At 36.9% G+C, this 14,029-nt stretch overlaps 1 pseudogene; it reads right to left on the bottom strand.

Annotated features, from left to right (window-relative positions):
• Positions 1-1,698: 1,698 nt before the first annotated feature.
• LOC149546617 (delta(12)-acyl-lipid-desaturase-like) lies at positions 1,699-2,774 on the bottom strand (annotated as a pseudogene).
• Between the last annotated feature and the right edge of the window lie 11,255 nt (positions 2,775-14,029).

Here is a 14,029-nt window from a genome sequence, read left to right on the forward strand (position 1 = left end):
TGTGTGGTTATGACCACATCAAGAATCTACCACACTGGAATGAAACCATTATGATAGGGTCCTATAAAATTAACAAGATGTGGCTTAATACGGTTAACCATAATTGTGGCTAGGATTTTATAAATCATGTTGCAAAGAATAATAGGTCAAAAGTCTTCTAGACATCTCAGGTTATCAGCCTCATGGATAAAAGCAATGAAAGGCTGATTGAGTTCCTTCAACAATTTGCCCATTCTAATAGTCTCTAGTAGAATATTGTATATTTGTTAAAAGTTTGAATTGATAATATATATTTTAGTTATTTCTTATCAAAGTTATTATTAAATAGTTCTTTCAATTTTCATTATTTAAATATTAAGATTGTATTATAATTTTTTTAAAATAAAATATTATAACACAATTAGTATTAGAAGTCCATGCACACGGACGATTGAAAAATATAATATTGTAAAACTATAAAATTATTATTCCACTTTTTTCATATGTATTATAATGTGTGAATGTTATGTGAATTAATGTGTTATTAGACAATTGATGCTTCTTAATTTGAATCAGTTGTCCACAACTACATCATTGAAAAAAAATTACACTTAAATATTAAATATAGTTATTAATATTATGAAAGTAATATGAAAAATATATAATAAAATTACAACTAATTTATATACTAATTTAAAACTAATATTATTAAAGACAAGTACTAAGCCGCTATATGACACTTGTTAATATGCCATTATGTCAGACAACTATCTACCTTATTGTCAATGCTGATGTTTAGTCGCTCTCATGTAATCTACTTCTAAAATAGTTCACTTTTTCTGAATAAAATTTTCTTTCAATAAAATAAAATTTAAGATTAAAAAGTTGTCGAAAATAGGGTATAAGATACGTGTAAATAAAAGTAGTAAAAAGGATTCGTATTGATGTATACAAATCGATTACATTTACAACTGCATAATCCAATCACCTCCAATTTATTTCGATTGAAATCTGTTTGTTAACTATATATTATAGGATAGTCAGGACTTATGTTATGATTTTGTCTCTGTTTCAGTATCCTGTATCCTATTAGATATTAGATATATACCTTCATGATTTGGCATCACATGAAAAAGAGAAGATGCTTTTCATTCTTATGAAATAGTATTTGGAATCTTCGTAACCATAATTCTGAACCCAACAAAAGACTCATATTCACGAGAAGTCACTAATCCAAATTTACAATCATAAACAATTGATAACCGTTTCGCTTACAGTTTTTCTTTTAATTTATTTTTTGGACAATTGTCTTGGCCCCCTTCCAATGTACATGAGGAAAATGCAAATAAACATAGTTTGACAAAAAGCCAACAGGGGACGAGAAATCCAAAGCAACCAAAGTATTAAATACTTTAACTCAAAGATATATTAGTCTAAAGGGCATAACTTGCCAGCGACAGAAAAGATGAAAGGCCATGAAAAATTCCAGTACTTTGAGCATTTTGAGACTTAATTAATAGGAAATATTCTTGACACGAATGTTGAATCTAAGTGAATCTCATGCCAAATTTCATGTCATAACAGGAAAAAGCAATTGACATTTTTACAATAATAGTAGAAATATATTTTACTGATTCTTCCATGGAAACATCAGACTTTAAAAAAATGACCCTTTTCAAAACAAGTCCATAATCCAAAGAGCACTTCAGGATTTCTATACTATGCCATTTTCTTGCTGTACCAGAAAACCCCACCATGCCGTGGGCTGTCAGCTTCCACATACACAGATTCTGTAAACTCCCTCCAAATGGCTTTATACACAGGCGTTCTGTCAAAATGATAATAGGGTCCCAAAATTGGCCTCATAGCTTTGGTGGCCTCCATGGCATTATAGTGAGGCATTGTGGAGAATAGATGGTGTGCTACGTGTGTATCTGTTACATGGTGAAAGACATGATTTAAAATTAATCCGAAATCTCTATCAATTGTTGCAAGGGCACCCCTCAACCATTCCCACTCGTAGTTGTCATAATGAGGAACAGCCGGGTGTGTGTGTTGAAGATATGCAATGAGAACAAGGAGTGCATTCATTACCACAATTGGGATTCCATAGATCTTGATTAACCAAATCAGCCCAAACGTTGAAGCTAGCAGATAAAGGGTATATATCACACCAAGCAAACCAATATCACTAGCAAATATTTGCAGCCTCTCTTTGTTGTTGTACATTGGAGCAAATGGGTGATAGTGAGAAGCAAAACGGGGGTATTTTCTTCCTGAAACATTGAAGGCAAGATATAGAGGCCAACCGAGAGTTAGAACCAATGATATAGTAAATATCCTTCCAAAAGGATTATTGACAAGAATGGATGTCCAGTTTAGTTTCTCCTTTGGAACGGGAACAAAGATCTCATCCATTTCTAGGCTTCCAGTGTTGCTGTGGTGCCTTTTGTGACTGTACTTCCAAGAGAAGTATGGAACAAAAAGCCAAGAGTGCTGTAAAAATCCAACAATATCATCAACCAAAGAGTAGTCACTGAATGCATGGTGACCGCATTCATGTGCTATAACCCATACACCAATAACAAAGCCACAATGCCCATTCAAGAAATCCACCAATAGTAAAAAAAGTTGTCAAATATAGTAGAAAAGCAGAGCTAACAAGATAAATTGCTAGATATGAGAAACCTATTGAAGCAGTGTGGAGGAATTGCTCTTTTCAGTTCTCCAAAAGTAAACGGAGGCTTTGCAGAAGGACCCCTTTCCGCTTTAGTCTTGTTGTGTGCCAGTGCCATTCTTTTTCAGCCAGAATGGAATATAAGCTGCTCAAACATAAAACATTAACATTAGATCGTCTTTCAAATCAAAGAAATTTTTACAGTTCAGAATGATTATTTTCTAATAATTTTATCTTTTATGTATAATATTTTCACATTTCCCCTTCTTTTTCTTGCTCTCCTGTATTGATAATGAATCATGGAGTTGGATAAAATATAATCAACAAAATAATCTACATAATTAGATCCTGAAAAATATGACATGATTACATTTCTGTGTCAATAGTTTTAAGGAAATACTTAGATTCTAAACAGCGACTGCAAAAATAAATCCACTGGCCGCTCTACATATAATGAAGAAAATAGATCCAGTGGCCACTCTACATATAATGAAGATAAACAAAATTGATATAAGCTGATATTAGGATTGTATGGCACTATTCTATCACGCAATTTTATGTAATAAATTTTCACATACCAGAGATACTGTGTCAACTTATCTATTATCGTTGATTATACTGAATGAGTTTGCATACATTCGGCAGTCTGTGCAATAGTCATCGCTATTACTCCCTATACAATCTGCCACTTTGTGCCAAGTGTTTCTAAAGAAAGATCAATCAGGGAGATGGGGAGTTGGTATTTCTCTAATGGCTTTAAGAAAGTACAGATATACATTGCTATAACTGTTGGAATTTAATGTGGTGGTTGTCTTGTTCCTGTAGCCAAATGCCTGCCTACCACCTCTGACGGATTGCAGAATAATCAGAAAAATTTATATAAGTGAGTTTTTTTTTTCAAATTCTCAAAAGAGGGGAAAAACATTTTTGGAAGAAGACAAAAATGAATGTCACACATTCATTCGACTAGAAGAGAGAAGTTAGAGGAAGAGCATATTAGAAGTTGCAAAGAAGGAAGAAGAGAGAAGCGATCAGCAGATCTATTTGTCAGAGTGCAGAGATAGAAGGAAGTTCATTTCGTGCCTGTAGATGCACGTGTTTCTTCTCTGGTCATTCTGTAAGTTTGTAGTTTATTGTGTGGTTCGACCTGTGAAGCAGTGATTGCTCCCGGTGCTATTGTATGCAGCCATTAGAGCTGCAAGTTTAAAGGTTGAAGTTTCATCAGTTTGAATATTTAGGGTTATTTTAGGGTTTTCTGGTTGAAGCCGAATGCTCCCATATTTTGTAATAGTTTAAATCTCAGTTGAATAGAAAAGTAAGCAAACATACTTGAATCTATTGCTCTTCCTCTTCTATTCATTGTTTTTGAGAAACTTGTTTGAAAGGTTAAGGCTTGGCTCTCTGATTTTAATAGTGAAAGCATTCACATTAGAATTTTTCTAAGTTATAAATTTTCTTAGTTGGAGCCAAGCTTACTTGACATCCATTATTGCCAAGCATTTTTCTTTGAGTGCCGAGCTAACTTGGCACCTACTACATTCTTCCTCAAGTGCCAAGCATCCTGTCACTCAGCACCTATTGCTTGCCACTCGACACCATCAAGTGCCAAGAAATCTATGACTCGGCACCTTCAAGCACTAAGAAAAACTAGCACTTGGCACCTTCATGTTCCGAGTAGTTTTTTAGTGCCAAGCAAAACAATTTAAAGTTTAGGGTTGTGAGTTTTAAATCTAATTTATGTTTCTCACATGGTATCAGAGCTTTGAGGCCCCACATCCAAAGTGACTTAGGGCAATTTTTTTTGGATATTGACATGACAGTAGATATAGGAAAGATATGGCAGCAGCCACCACCTTTCAGTGAGAAAAATTATGATACATGAGCAAAGAAGATGAAAATCATTATGGTTGCAAATGATTTATGAGATTTTGTGGTTAATAGATTTAATGATGTGACAGACCCAGCTCAATATGTTGCCCTCACAAATGCACAAAAGACTCATTTGAAAGAGTTAAGGAGGAAGGATGCTAAGACATTAAGTTTGATTGAAACAACGAAAAAGACAATATTCCCCAAGATTGCAGTAGCAAATTATGCAAAAGAAGCATGGGATATCCTTGAGACAAATTTCAAGGGGATGATAAAGTTCATATAGTAAAGCTGCAGAATATAAGGAGAGAGTTTGAGAACCTTCAAATGAAGAAAAATGAATCAATTGTAGACTTTAGTTCAAGGACCTCCAATGTGATTAACCAATTGAAGTCAAATGGAGAAGACTATCAAGAGTAGAGGATAGTGGAAAAGATAATGAGGAGTTTACCTCATAAATATGACAATTTGGTCATGACCATAGAAGAGGCAAAAGACCTTACTATATTGACAATGGATGAATTGATGGGTACTCTTAAAACCCATGAGCATAGGATCAACAGATCGACATCCTCTTCTTCCCAAGAGCAAGCATTCAAGACTCAGTCAAATCCAAGAGGAAGGAGGAGAGGAAGAAATGTCTCAGGCAGAAACTCTAGAGGTAGAGGCTAAGGAAATGGAGGACAAAGAAATGTTGTAGCAGAAAGCTCAGGAAGAGCAGATGGAGCAAATAGCTCATAAAATACTTTAAGAGGAGGTAAGAAAAACTACAACTCAAATAAGAGTAATGTAGAATGCTATTACTGTCATAAATATGGGCATTATGTAAATGAATGCTGGAAGAAGAAAAATGATCAGTCAGGAAAAGAGAATGTGGCTGATGTGAACATGAAAAGTGGAAACAATGACACTGCTTTCATCATGTGTAATGTTGGTGAAGAAGGAGGCCCTGAGGTTTGGTACCTTGATAGTGGATGTAGCAACCACATGAGTGGTAATGAAACTTTGTTTTCGTTCATTGACAAGAGTTTTAAATTTGAGATTAAAATGGGTAGCAATGGAACCCTACTAGTAGTGGGAAAAGGTTAAATTATGGTCTGCACCAAGAAAGGTGAGAAGAAGGAAATACAAAATTTGTATTTCGCCCCTGGTATGAAGCACAATTTGATGAGCATAGGTCAGCTCATTCAAAATGGATACAAAGTGCTAATGGAGAATGACACGTGTATCATTCATGAAAAGGATGGGAGCAAGAACTTACTTGTAGTAGTTCAAATGACAAAGAATAGAATGTTTCCTTTGAGGATAGAGATATGTTTCTCATCTCAAGTTGGTGCTGCACCTCACACAAAAGTAGCTCTAAGGAGTGTGATTGAAGACCCCTCACAGCTATGGCACCTCAAGTATGGTCATCTAGGCTATGCTAGTTTAAATTTGTTGTCAAATAAAACAATGGTAGAAGGTTTTCCACGTATAGGAAATTCATGTGACAAGTGTGAGGCTTGTATTTTGGGTAAGCAACATAGGCTTCCATTTAATTATAAAAATTCTAGGAGGGCTAGATATCCATTAGAGTTAGTGCATACTGACCTAGTTGGTCCCATGCAAGTTACTTCCATTGGGGGGAGTACTTATTTCATGACATTTATTGATGATTTCAGTCGTAGAACATGGGTTTATTTTTTGAAATCTAAATCTGAAGCATTTGTTAAGTTTTTTGAGTTCAAAGCTCAGGTTGACAGAGAATGTGGACACTATATCAAGGTCCTAAGATCAGATAGAGGAGGGGATTATACCTCCAATTCTTTTGTATATTTTTGTAGGAAACATGAAATAAAGAAAGAGCTCACAGCCAGCTATACACCATAGCAGAATGGAGTGGCTAAAAAAAAGAATAGGACTATTGTTGAAATGGCAAGTAGCATGATGGAAGAGAAAGGTCTCCCAACTGAATTTTGGAGAGAGGTTGTGGCAACAAAAGTTTACCTAATCAATAGGTGTCCTACAAAGGTAGTCCATGACATAATTCCAATGGAAGCATGAAATGTCCCTTTTCTAATTTTGTATGATATTTCCAACCTTTAATTAGATCTTTAAGATCAAACAACTAATATCACAAAGATCATCCAAATTTCTCAAGAAACCCCAAATCGGGTATGCCAGAAATGGTGCCAAAAGCTTCACAGCTTCACCTATTATTAATAAATCTAAAAATGAAATTTTTTTTAGAAATTTTAGCAGCATAACAGCCTACAAAATGACATTTCCAGATCTATATAGCCTTTACACAACAACTCACAAATGTAGGACAAAAACTATGCTCATCAGGCTCCTGAAATTAACACAAAAATGACCGGAAACACCACAAAAACACTAATAAACTATCTCAGAAGTTTAATCACATCCCAATACATATATTCAGCTCTATTTTAACAGCTTAAAGTCTAAAATATAGCAGCAACCAAAATTGATATGAAATGCTGAACTGAAAACACCAAACTCATGCAAAAAACACACCCAAAAACCCACAAATCTACACTGTTCAGCACAAAGGCAAACTCTGTATGAGCATGCACATGGAATGGCTTCAAACTTCCATCCTTAGCCTTCCTAGAAAACTGCAAACTCCCATTTTTGGGTCTCCCTGGAAACCTGCAAACTCCCATTCTTGGGTTTCCTTCTCCACAAGTTTGGCAGCCTCTGAAGAATAACAAAGAATGAGAAAAAATCAAGTTCTGGAATCTACCCAAAATGCCTCCAAACCCCTTAAAAGAGGGCATAACTGTAACTCACATCCAAGAGAGGTTAATGAAACATATTTTAATAATAATTTTCATTTATTAGTCCAACGGTTTCAAAAGATTAACGCCCTTTTTCTGAAACTTCACTTTCTTGGGCCTGCCTACCTTAGCAAAGATTATTATTTTTTTATTATTTGAAAAGGGGACATGACAAGTCCTCCCCTCCCAAACATTGTTTGTCCTCAAGCAATGGCTAAATAATAAACCAATCAATCCACTTGGATCCCAAATGTAGTCATGAACTATACTACTACCAATTAACACAGGCTCTTGCAATATCCTCTGCAATATGACCAAGAGGAATCCATAATCAAACTAACGAGTATAGCTCAACCAAACTCCAAAATCACCACTACCACAATCAAAAACCCATGAGACATAAACTCTTAGAACATCAGAACCCAAGTAAAGTGGACAAAACAAACTACCAACATAGTAAATAACATCAATGCATCCCACTGGCCTATACGGAATGTACAATCCAACTCTGCAACAATGGTGAACGCTCTCGAATGAAACTATACCAAGTATGGAGAATCCACACACTATACAACTCCTGCAGTCAACACAACTTTGCAAATCACCGGCTACTATCTCATAACCATAACTCCCATGCACTGCTGATGGTGAAAAGACATTACAAGATAAAGAGTAAGAAATGGAATCCAAACCAAATTTGCCTACCATCAACTCCTCAAAACAAGGATCAAATTCTAACTGATGTACATACCCTGCTGAAGCATCACTCCAAAACTCCTCCTCTAAGTCATGTATTATCAAGCTATCAACTGCAGGACCTATTGCCATGTCGTGCCCATCACAACTCTCATCCCGAGGCATCAAACTATTCCATAACTGATGATAAGCACTACAAACCAAAGTACATCTCTGTATCATAATCTCATCAACATGGTCATCAAAGGTAAATTGATGAGCGTACCTCATAGTGTAATTCCGATAGAATTCACCAATCTTAGTCAGTGGCTCAGACTATAATCTAGATGAAACTAACTGCAATTGATCATTAACTATGTTGGAACTTACTACTACCTCCGAAGATATGACCAAGGGAGTAGTATTACTAGCAGGAACCATGCCAACTACTGACTCGCCAACATCACACATGATCTCTGATACATCTCTAGTATTCGTGCCATCAGTACTAGAGGCCACCACCATGTCAGGCATACAACAATCTACTACAACACCCAACTCAACTAAACCTGACTCTAGTGGGAATGAATCTGATATGCCAATGTTAGTATCAAGGATGGATGCATCCCCGTCTCCATTGTCTCTGACAATCTCGGCCATGGACATGCTCGGATCACCAAAGACCATAGCTTGTGACTGTATAGAATCAAGTAAATACTGTAGTCACCCTAACTCCATGGTCACCTTAGCCAAATGAAACTGTGACTCCTTGAAATCCAACTGTGTACTCTCAAGAATCTCAGAAGTCGCCTTAAGCTTCTTAGTAAGCTCACTCACCTCATCTTCCTTGGCCAACAATGCATCATATGCTGTACTGCCCCACTCCATAAGATAATCTCTGTCGGCTACCAACTGCATATAATTCTATCTCAAAATCTGAATAGCCTCCCATAAAGAGTGGATCTCTATCAAAAAAAGATAATTGCCTTCCTGCTCATCACTAGTAGGAGAACTCCATCCATAAACTGCTAACAACTGATGAGCAGCATCGAAATGCTGGCAAGTGATAACAATGTCTCGATCACTAACTCTCAACTTATTAGACACATGATGGCACTGTCTTGATTGTCTCCTACAAACCTCCTTCGATGTACTTTCTAAAGGAGTATCCTCAAAGTTACTAGTCTCTAGAGTATTACCATCCCACTAGCCTGTTAATCAAATCTAAAGCTCATATCAACATACGGAGTATCAAAAACATTAGTATTTCTGTCCAACTCCTCTATACCCAAGGAAACTAAGTCTTCAAAACTGCCCACTGCATCCTCCTGGATGTCATCAATGCCAATATGGTCCTAGGACTCATCTATACATACTGCCAAATATGAAATATCATCAACACATTCTAGCAAGTATGGTCGATTGGATATATGAACAAAGCCCAACATCGGTGTATAAAAACTAATACCAACATCAAACAAGATACTGGCACAAGAAAAGACAACACTGTGTAATCTGCTAATCAAATCCATGATAGCACCTAAACAAACACTGCTACCAAAAAGTGTTAAAGATCTCCAGTCAACTGAATCCCAAACACCAATATAACAATCTCGAGTCCATATCCATAAACTAGAATCAACTGGTAACTCAAGCAAACTCCTCACCTGAGTAATATGACCAATACCAACTAACTCCACATACCTGTCATGATGAGATAATGAAGTCACAATACTATCTTTGTTCACCTTCAGCTGGCTAGACAAATCATGTGCAGTACTACCAACCTCAACCTCATGTGATGAAGCATCTAACTGTTCTTGGTACTCTTTCTCAGCAAAGTCATGAATGCTCAATGTCTGCTCATCTCTACCAGGTATCTCACCATCTCGCACAACAACATCCTCATAATCATCATCTGAACCCACTACACTGTAGTCACTGCCTGTTGTAACTATACCATCCTGAATACCTGTGGCATCACCCTTTGACGACCTGTAAACAATTGTCTCAATCTGAGTATCAAGTTGACCGTTACTATCAATCTATGTAATACCCTTTCCCACCACCTCCTGTGGCAGAGTAGAATCTGGGACCTCTACCTGGCTATCAGCTAGTTTCTCAAACTCCTCATGCAACTTCTTGGGAATTGTGTCATCTGTCCTGTGAGAAAATATGCCAAATAAAAATCTAGTCAACTTATCCACCTTAGCTGGGTCGGACAACATGTCATTCATTATACGATGGTGCTCAACCAACTGTTCGGACATGTCATGGCTTATTTTCATAAGTTTATCTCGAATGTCTAAATAACCATCTTTTCTACTGTTTTGACTCTGGATATCAATTATCCAAGATCATGTCCTCTGAGACTCTGTACTATACCTATCCATTTAGGATAAAGTAGAGTGTAACCCTGATAGGATATAACTTCTTCAAACACCAAGAACTAACATGCAATTGATTAGAAGTAGCATGCAACCATAGATTTTGACATGCAACTGATTAGAAGCAACATGCAACCACCAAATTCACCAAGAACTAACATGAAAATGACTAGAAGTAGCTTGCAACCATAAATTTTGTCATGCAACTGATTAGAAGCAACATGCAATCATAAATTATGACATGCAAGATCTGGGTAGTTGTCAAAAATGCAAGATCTTGGTAGTTGTCAAAACTGACATGCAAGATCTACGTAGTTGTCAAAACTGACATGCAAACTTCTACACCCACCAAATTCACCAAGAACTAACATGAAAATGATTAGAAGTAGAATGCAACCATAAATTTTGACATGCAGCTGATTAGAAGCAACATGCAGCCATAAATTATGACATGCAAGATTTGGGTAGTTGTCAAAACTGACATGCAAGATCTGGGTAGTTGTCAAAACTGACATGAAAACTTCTACAAACCCTCAGGCTGGCAAGATCATGGCTCTGATACCACTGAAATGTCCCTTTTCTGATTTTGTATCATATTTCCAACCTTTAATTAGATCTTTAAGATCAAACAACTAATATCACAAAGATCCTCCAAATTTCTCAAGAAACCCCAAATCGGGTATGCCAGAAATGGTGCCAAAAGCTTCACAGCTTCACCTATTATTAATAAATCTGAAAATGACCATTTTTACAGAAATTTCAGCAGCATAACAGCCTATAAAATGATATTTCCAGATCTATATAGCCTTTACACAACAACTCACAAATGTAGGACAAAAACTATGCTCATCGGGCTCCCGAAATTAACACAAAAATGCCCGAAAACACCACAAAAACACTAATAAACTATCTTAGAAGTTTAATCATGTCCCAATACATATATTCAGCTCTATTTTAACAGCTTAAAGTCTGAAATATAGCAGCAACCAAAACTAATATGAAATGCTCAACCAAAAACACCAAACTCATGCAAAAGACACACCCAAAAACCCACAAATCTACACTGTTCAACACAAAGGCAAACTCTGTATGAGCATGCACATGGAATGGCTTCAAAATCTCATCCTTAGCCTTCCTAGAAACCTGCAAACTCCCATTTTTGGGTTTCCCTGGAAACCTGCAAACTGTCGTTCTTGGGTGTCCTTCTCCACAGGTTTGGCAGCCTCTGAAGAATAACAAAGAATGAGCAAAAATCAAGTTGTGGAATCTGCCCAAAATGCCTCCAAACCGCTTAAAAGAGGGCATGACTGTAACTCACGTCCAAGAGAGGTTAATTAAACATATTTTAATAATAATTTTCATTTATTAGTCCAACAGTTTCCAAAGATTAACCCCCTTTTTTCGAAACTTCACTTTCTTGGGCCTGCCTACCTTAGCAAAGATTATTATTTTTTTATTATTTGAAAAGGGGACATGACAAGTCCTCCCCTCCCAAACATTGCTTGTCCTCAAGCAATGGCTGAACAATAAACCAATCAATCCACCTGGATCCCAAATGTAGTCATGAACTAGAGGCCATCACAACTCTCATCCTGAGGCATCAAACTATTCCATAACTGATGATAAGCACTAGGAACCAAATTTGGGATGCTACTTCTAATCATTTGCATGTTAGTTCTTGGTGAATTTGGTGGTTGCATGTTGCTTCTAATCGGTTTCATGTCAAAATCTATGGTTGCATGCTACTTCTAATCATTTGCATGTTAGTTCTTGGTGTTTGAAGAAGTTATATCCTATTGGGGTTACACTCTACTTTATCCTGAATGGATAGGTATAGTATAGAGTCTCAGAGGACACGATCTTGGACAATTGATATCCAAAGTCAAAACAATAGAAAGGATGGTTATTTAGACATTCGAGATAAATAGGTAATACTCTAGAGACTAGTAACTTCGAGGATACACCTTTAGACAGTACATCGGAGGAGGTTTGTAGGAGACACTCAAGATAGTGCCATCATGTGTGTAATCAGTTGAGAGTTAGTGACCGAGACATTGCTATCACTTGCCAGCATTTTGATGCTGCTCATCAGTTGTTAGCAGTTTATGGATGGGGTTCTCCTACTAGTGATGAGCAGGAAGGCAATTATCTTTCTTTGATAGAGATCCACTCTTTATGGGAGGCTATTCGAATTTTGAGACAGAATTATATGTAGTTGGTAGCCGATAGAGATTATCTTATGGAGTGGGGTAGTACAGCATATGATGCATTGTTGGCCAAGGAAGATGAGGTGAGTGAGCTTACTAAGTAGCTTGAGGTGACTTTTGAGATTCTTGAGAGTACACAGTTGGCTTTCAAGGAGTCACAGTTTCATTTGCCTAAGGTGACCATGGAGTTAGGGTGACTATAGTCTTTACCTGATCCTATACAGTCACAAGCTGTGGTGTTTGGTGATCCGAGGATGTCCATGGCCAAGATTGTCAGAGATAGTGGAGATGGAGATGCATCCATCCTTGATACTAACATTGGCATATCAGGTTCATTCCCACTAGAGTCAGGTTTAGTTGAGTTGGCTATTGTAGTAGATTTTTGTATGCCTGACATGGTGGTGGCCTCTAGTACTGATGGCACGAAGACTAGAGATGTATCAAAGATCATGTTTGATGTTGGTGAGTCGGTAGTTGGCATGGTTCCTGCTAGTAATACTACTCACTTGGTGATAACTTCAGAGGTAGTAGTAAGTTCCAACATAGTTAATCATCAATTGCAGTTAGTTTCATCTAGATTATAGTCTGAGCCACTGACTAAGATTGGTGAATTCTATTGGCATTACACTATGAGGTATGCTCATCAGTTTACCTTTGATGACCATGTTGATGAGATTATGATACAGAGATGTACTTTGGTTCGTAGTGCTTATCATTAGTTATGGAATAGTTTGATGCCTCGGGATGAGAGTTTTGATGGGCATGACATGGCAATAGGTCCTGCAGTTGATAGCTTGATAATACATGACTTAGAGGAGGAGTTTTGGAGTGATGCTTCAGTAGGGTATGTACATCAGTTAGAATTTGATCCTTGTTTTGAGGAGTTGATGGTAGGCAAATTTGGTTTGGATTCCATTTCTTACTCTTTATCTTGTAATGTCTTTTCACCATCAGCAGTGCATGGGAGTTATGGTTATGAGATAGTGGCCGGTGATTTGCAAAGTTGTGTTGACAACAGGAGTTGTACAGTGTGTGGATTCTCCATACTTGGTATAGTTTCATTTGAGAGCGTTCACCATTGTTGCAGAGTTGGATTGTACATTCCTTATAGGCCAGTGGGATGCATTGATGGTATTTACTATGTTGGTAGTTTGATTTTTCCACTTTACTTGGGTTCTCATGTTCTAAGAGTTTATGTCTCATGGGTTTTTGACTATGGTAATGGTGATTTTGGAGTTTGGTTGAGCTATAATTGTCAGTTTGATTATGGATTCCTCTTGGTCATATTGCAAAGGATATTGCAAGAGCTTGTGTTAATTGGTAGTAGTATAGTTCATGACTACATTTGGGATCCAGGTTGATTGATTGGTTTATTGTTCAGCCATTCTTGAGGACAAGCAATGTTCTGGAGGGGAGGACTTGTCATGTCCCCTTTTCAAATAATAATAAAATAAT

This window comes from Cupressus sempervirens, chromosome 7 (genome assembly GCF_028749045.1).
Source record: "Cupressus sempervirens isolate cs-2001-9-10 chromosome 7, ASM2874904v1, whole genome shotgun sequence".
Classification (NCBI taxonomy): domain Eukaryota; kingdom Viridiplantae; phylum Streptophyta; class Pinopsida; order Cupressales; family Cupressaceae; genus Cupressus; species Cupressus sempervirens.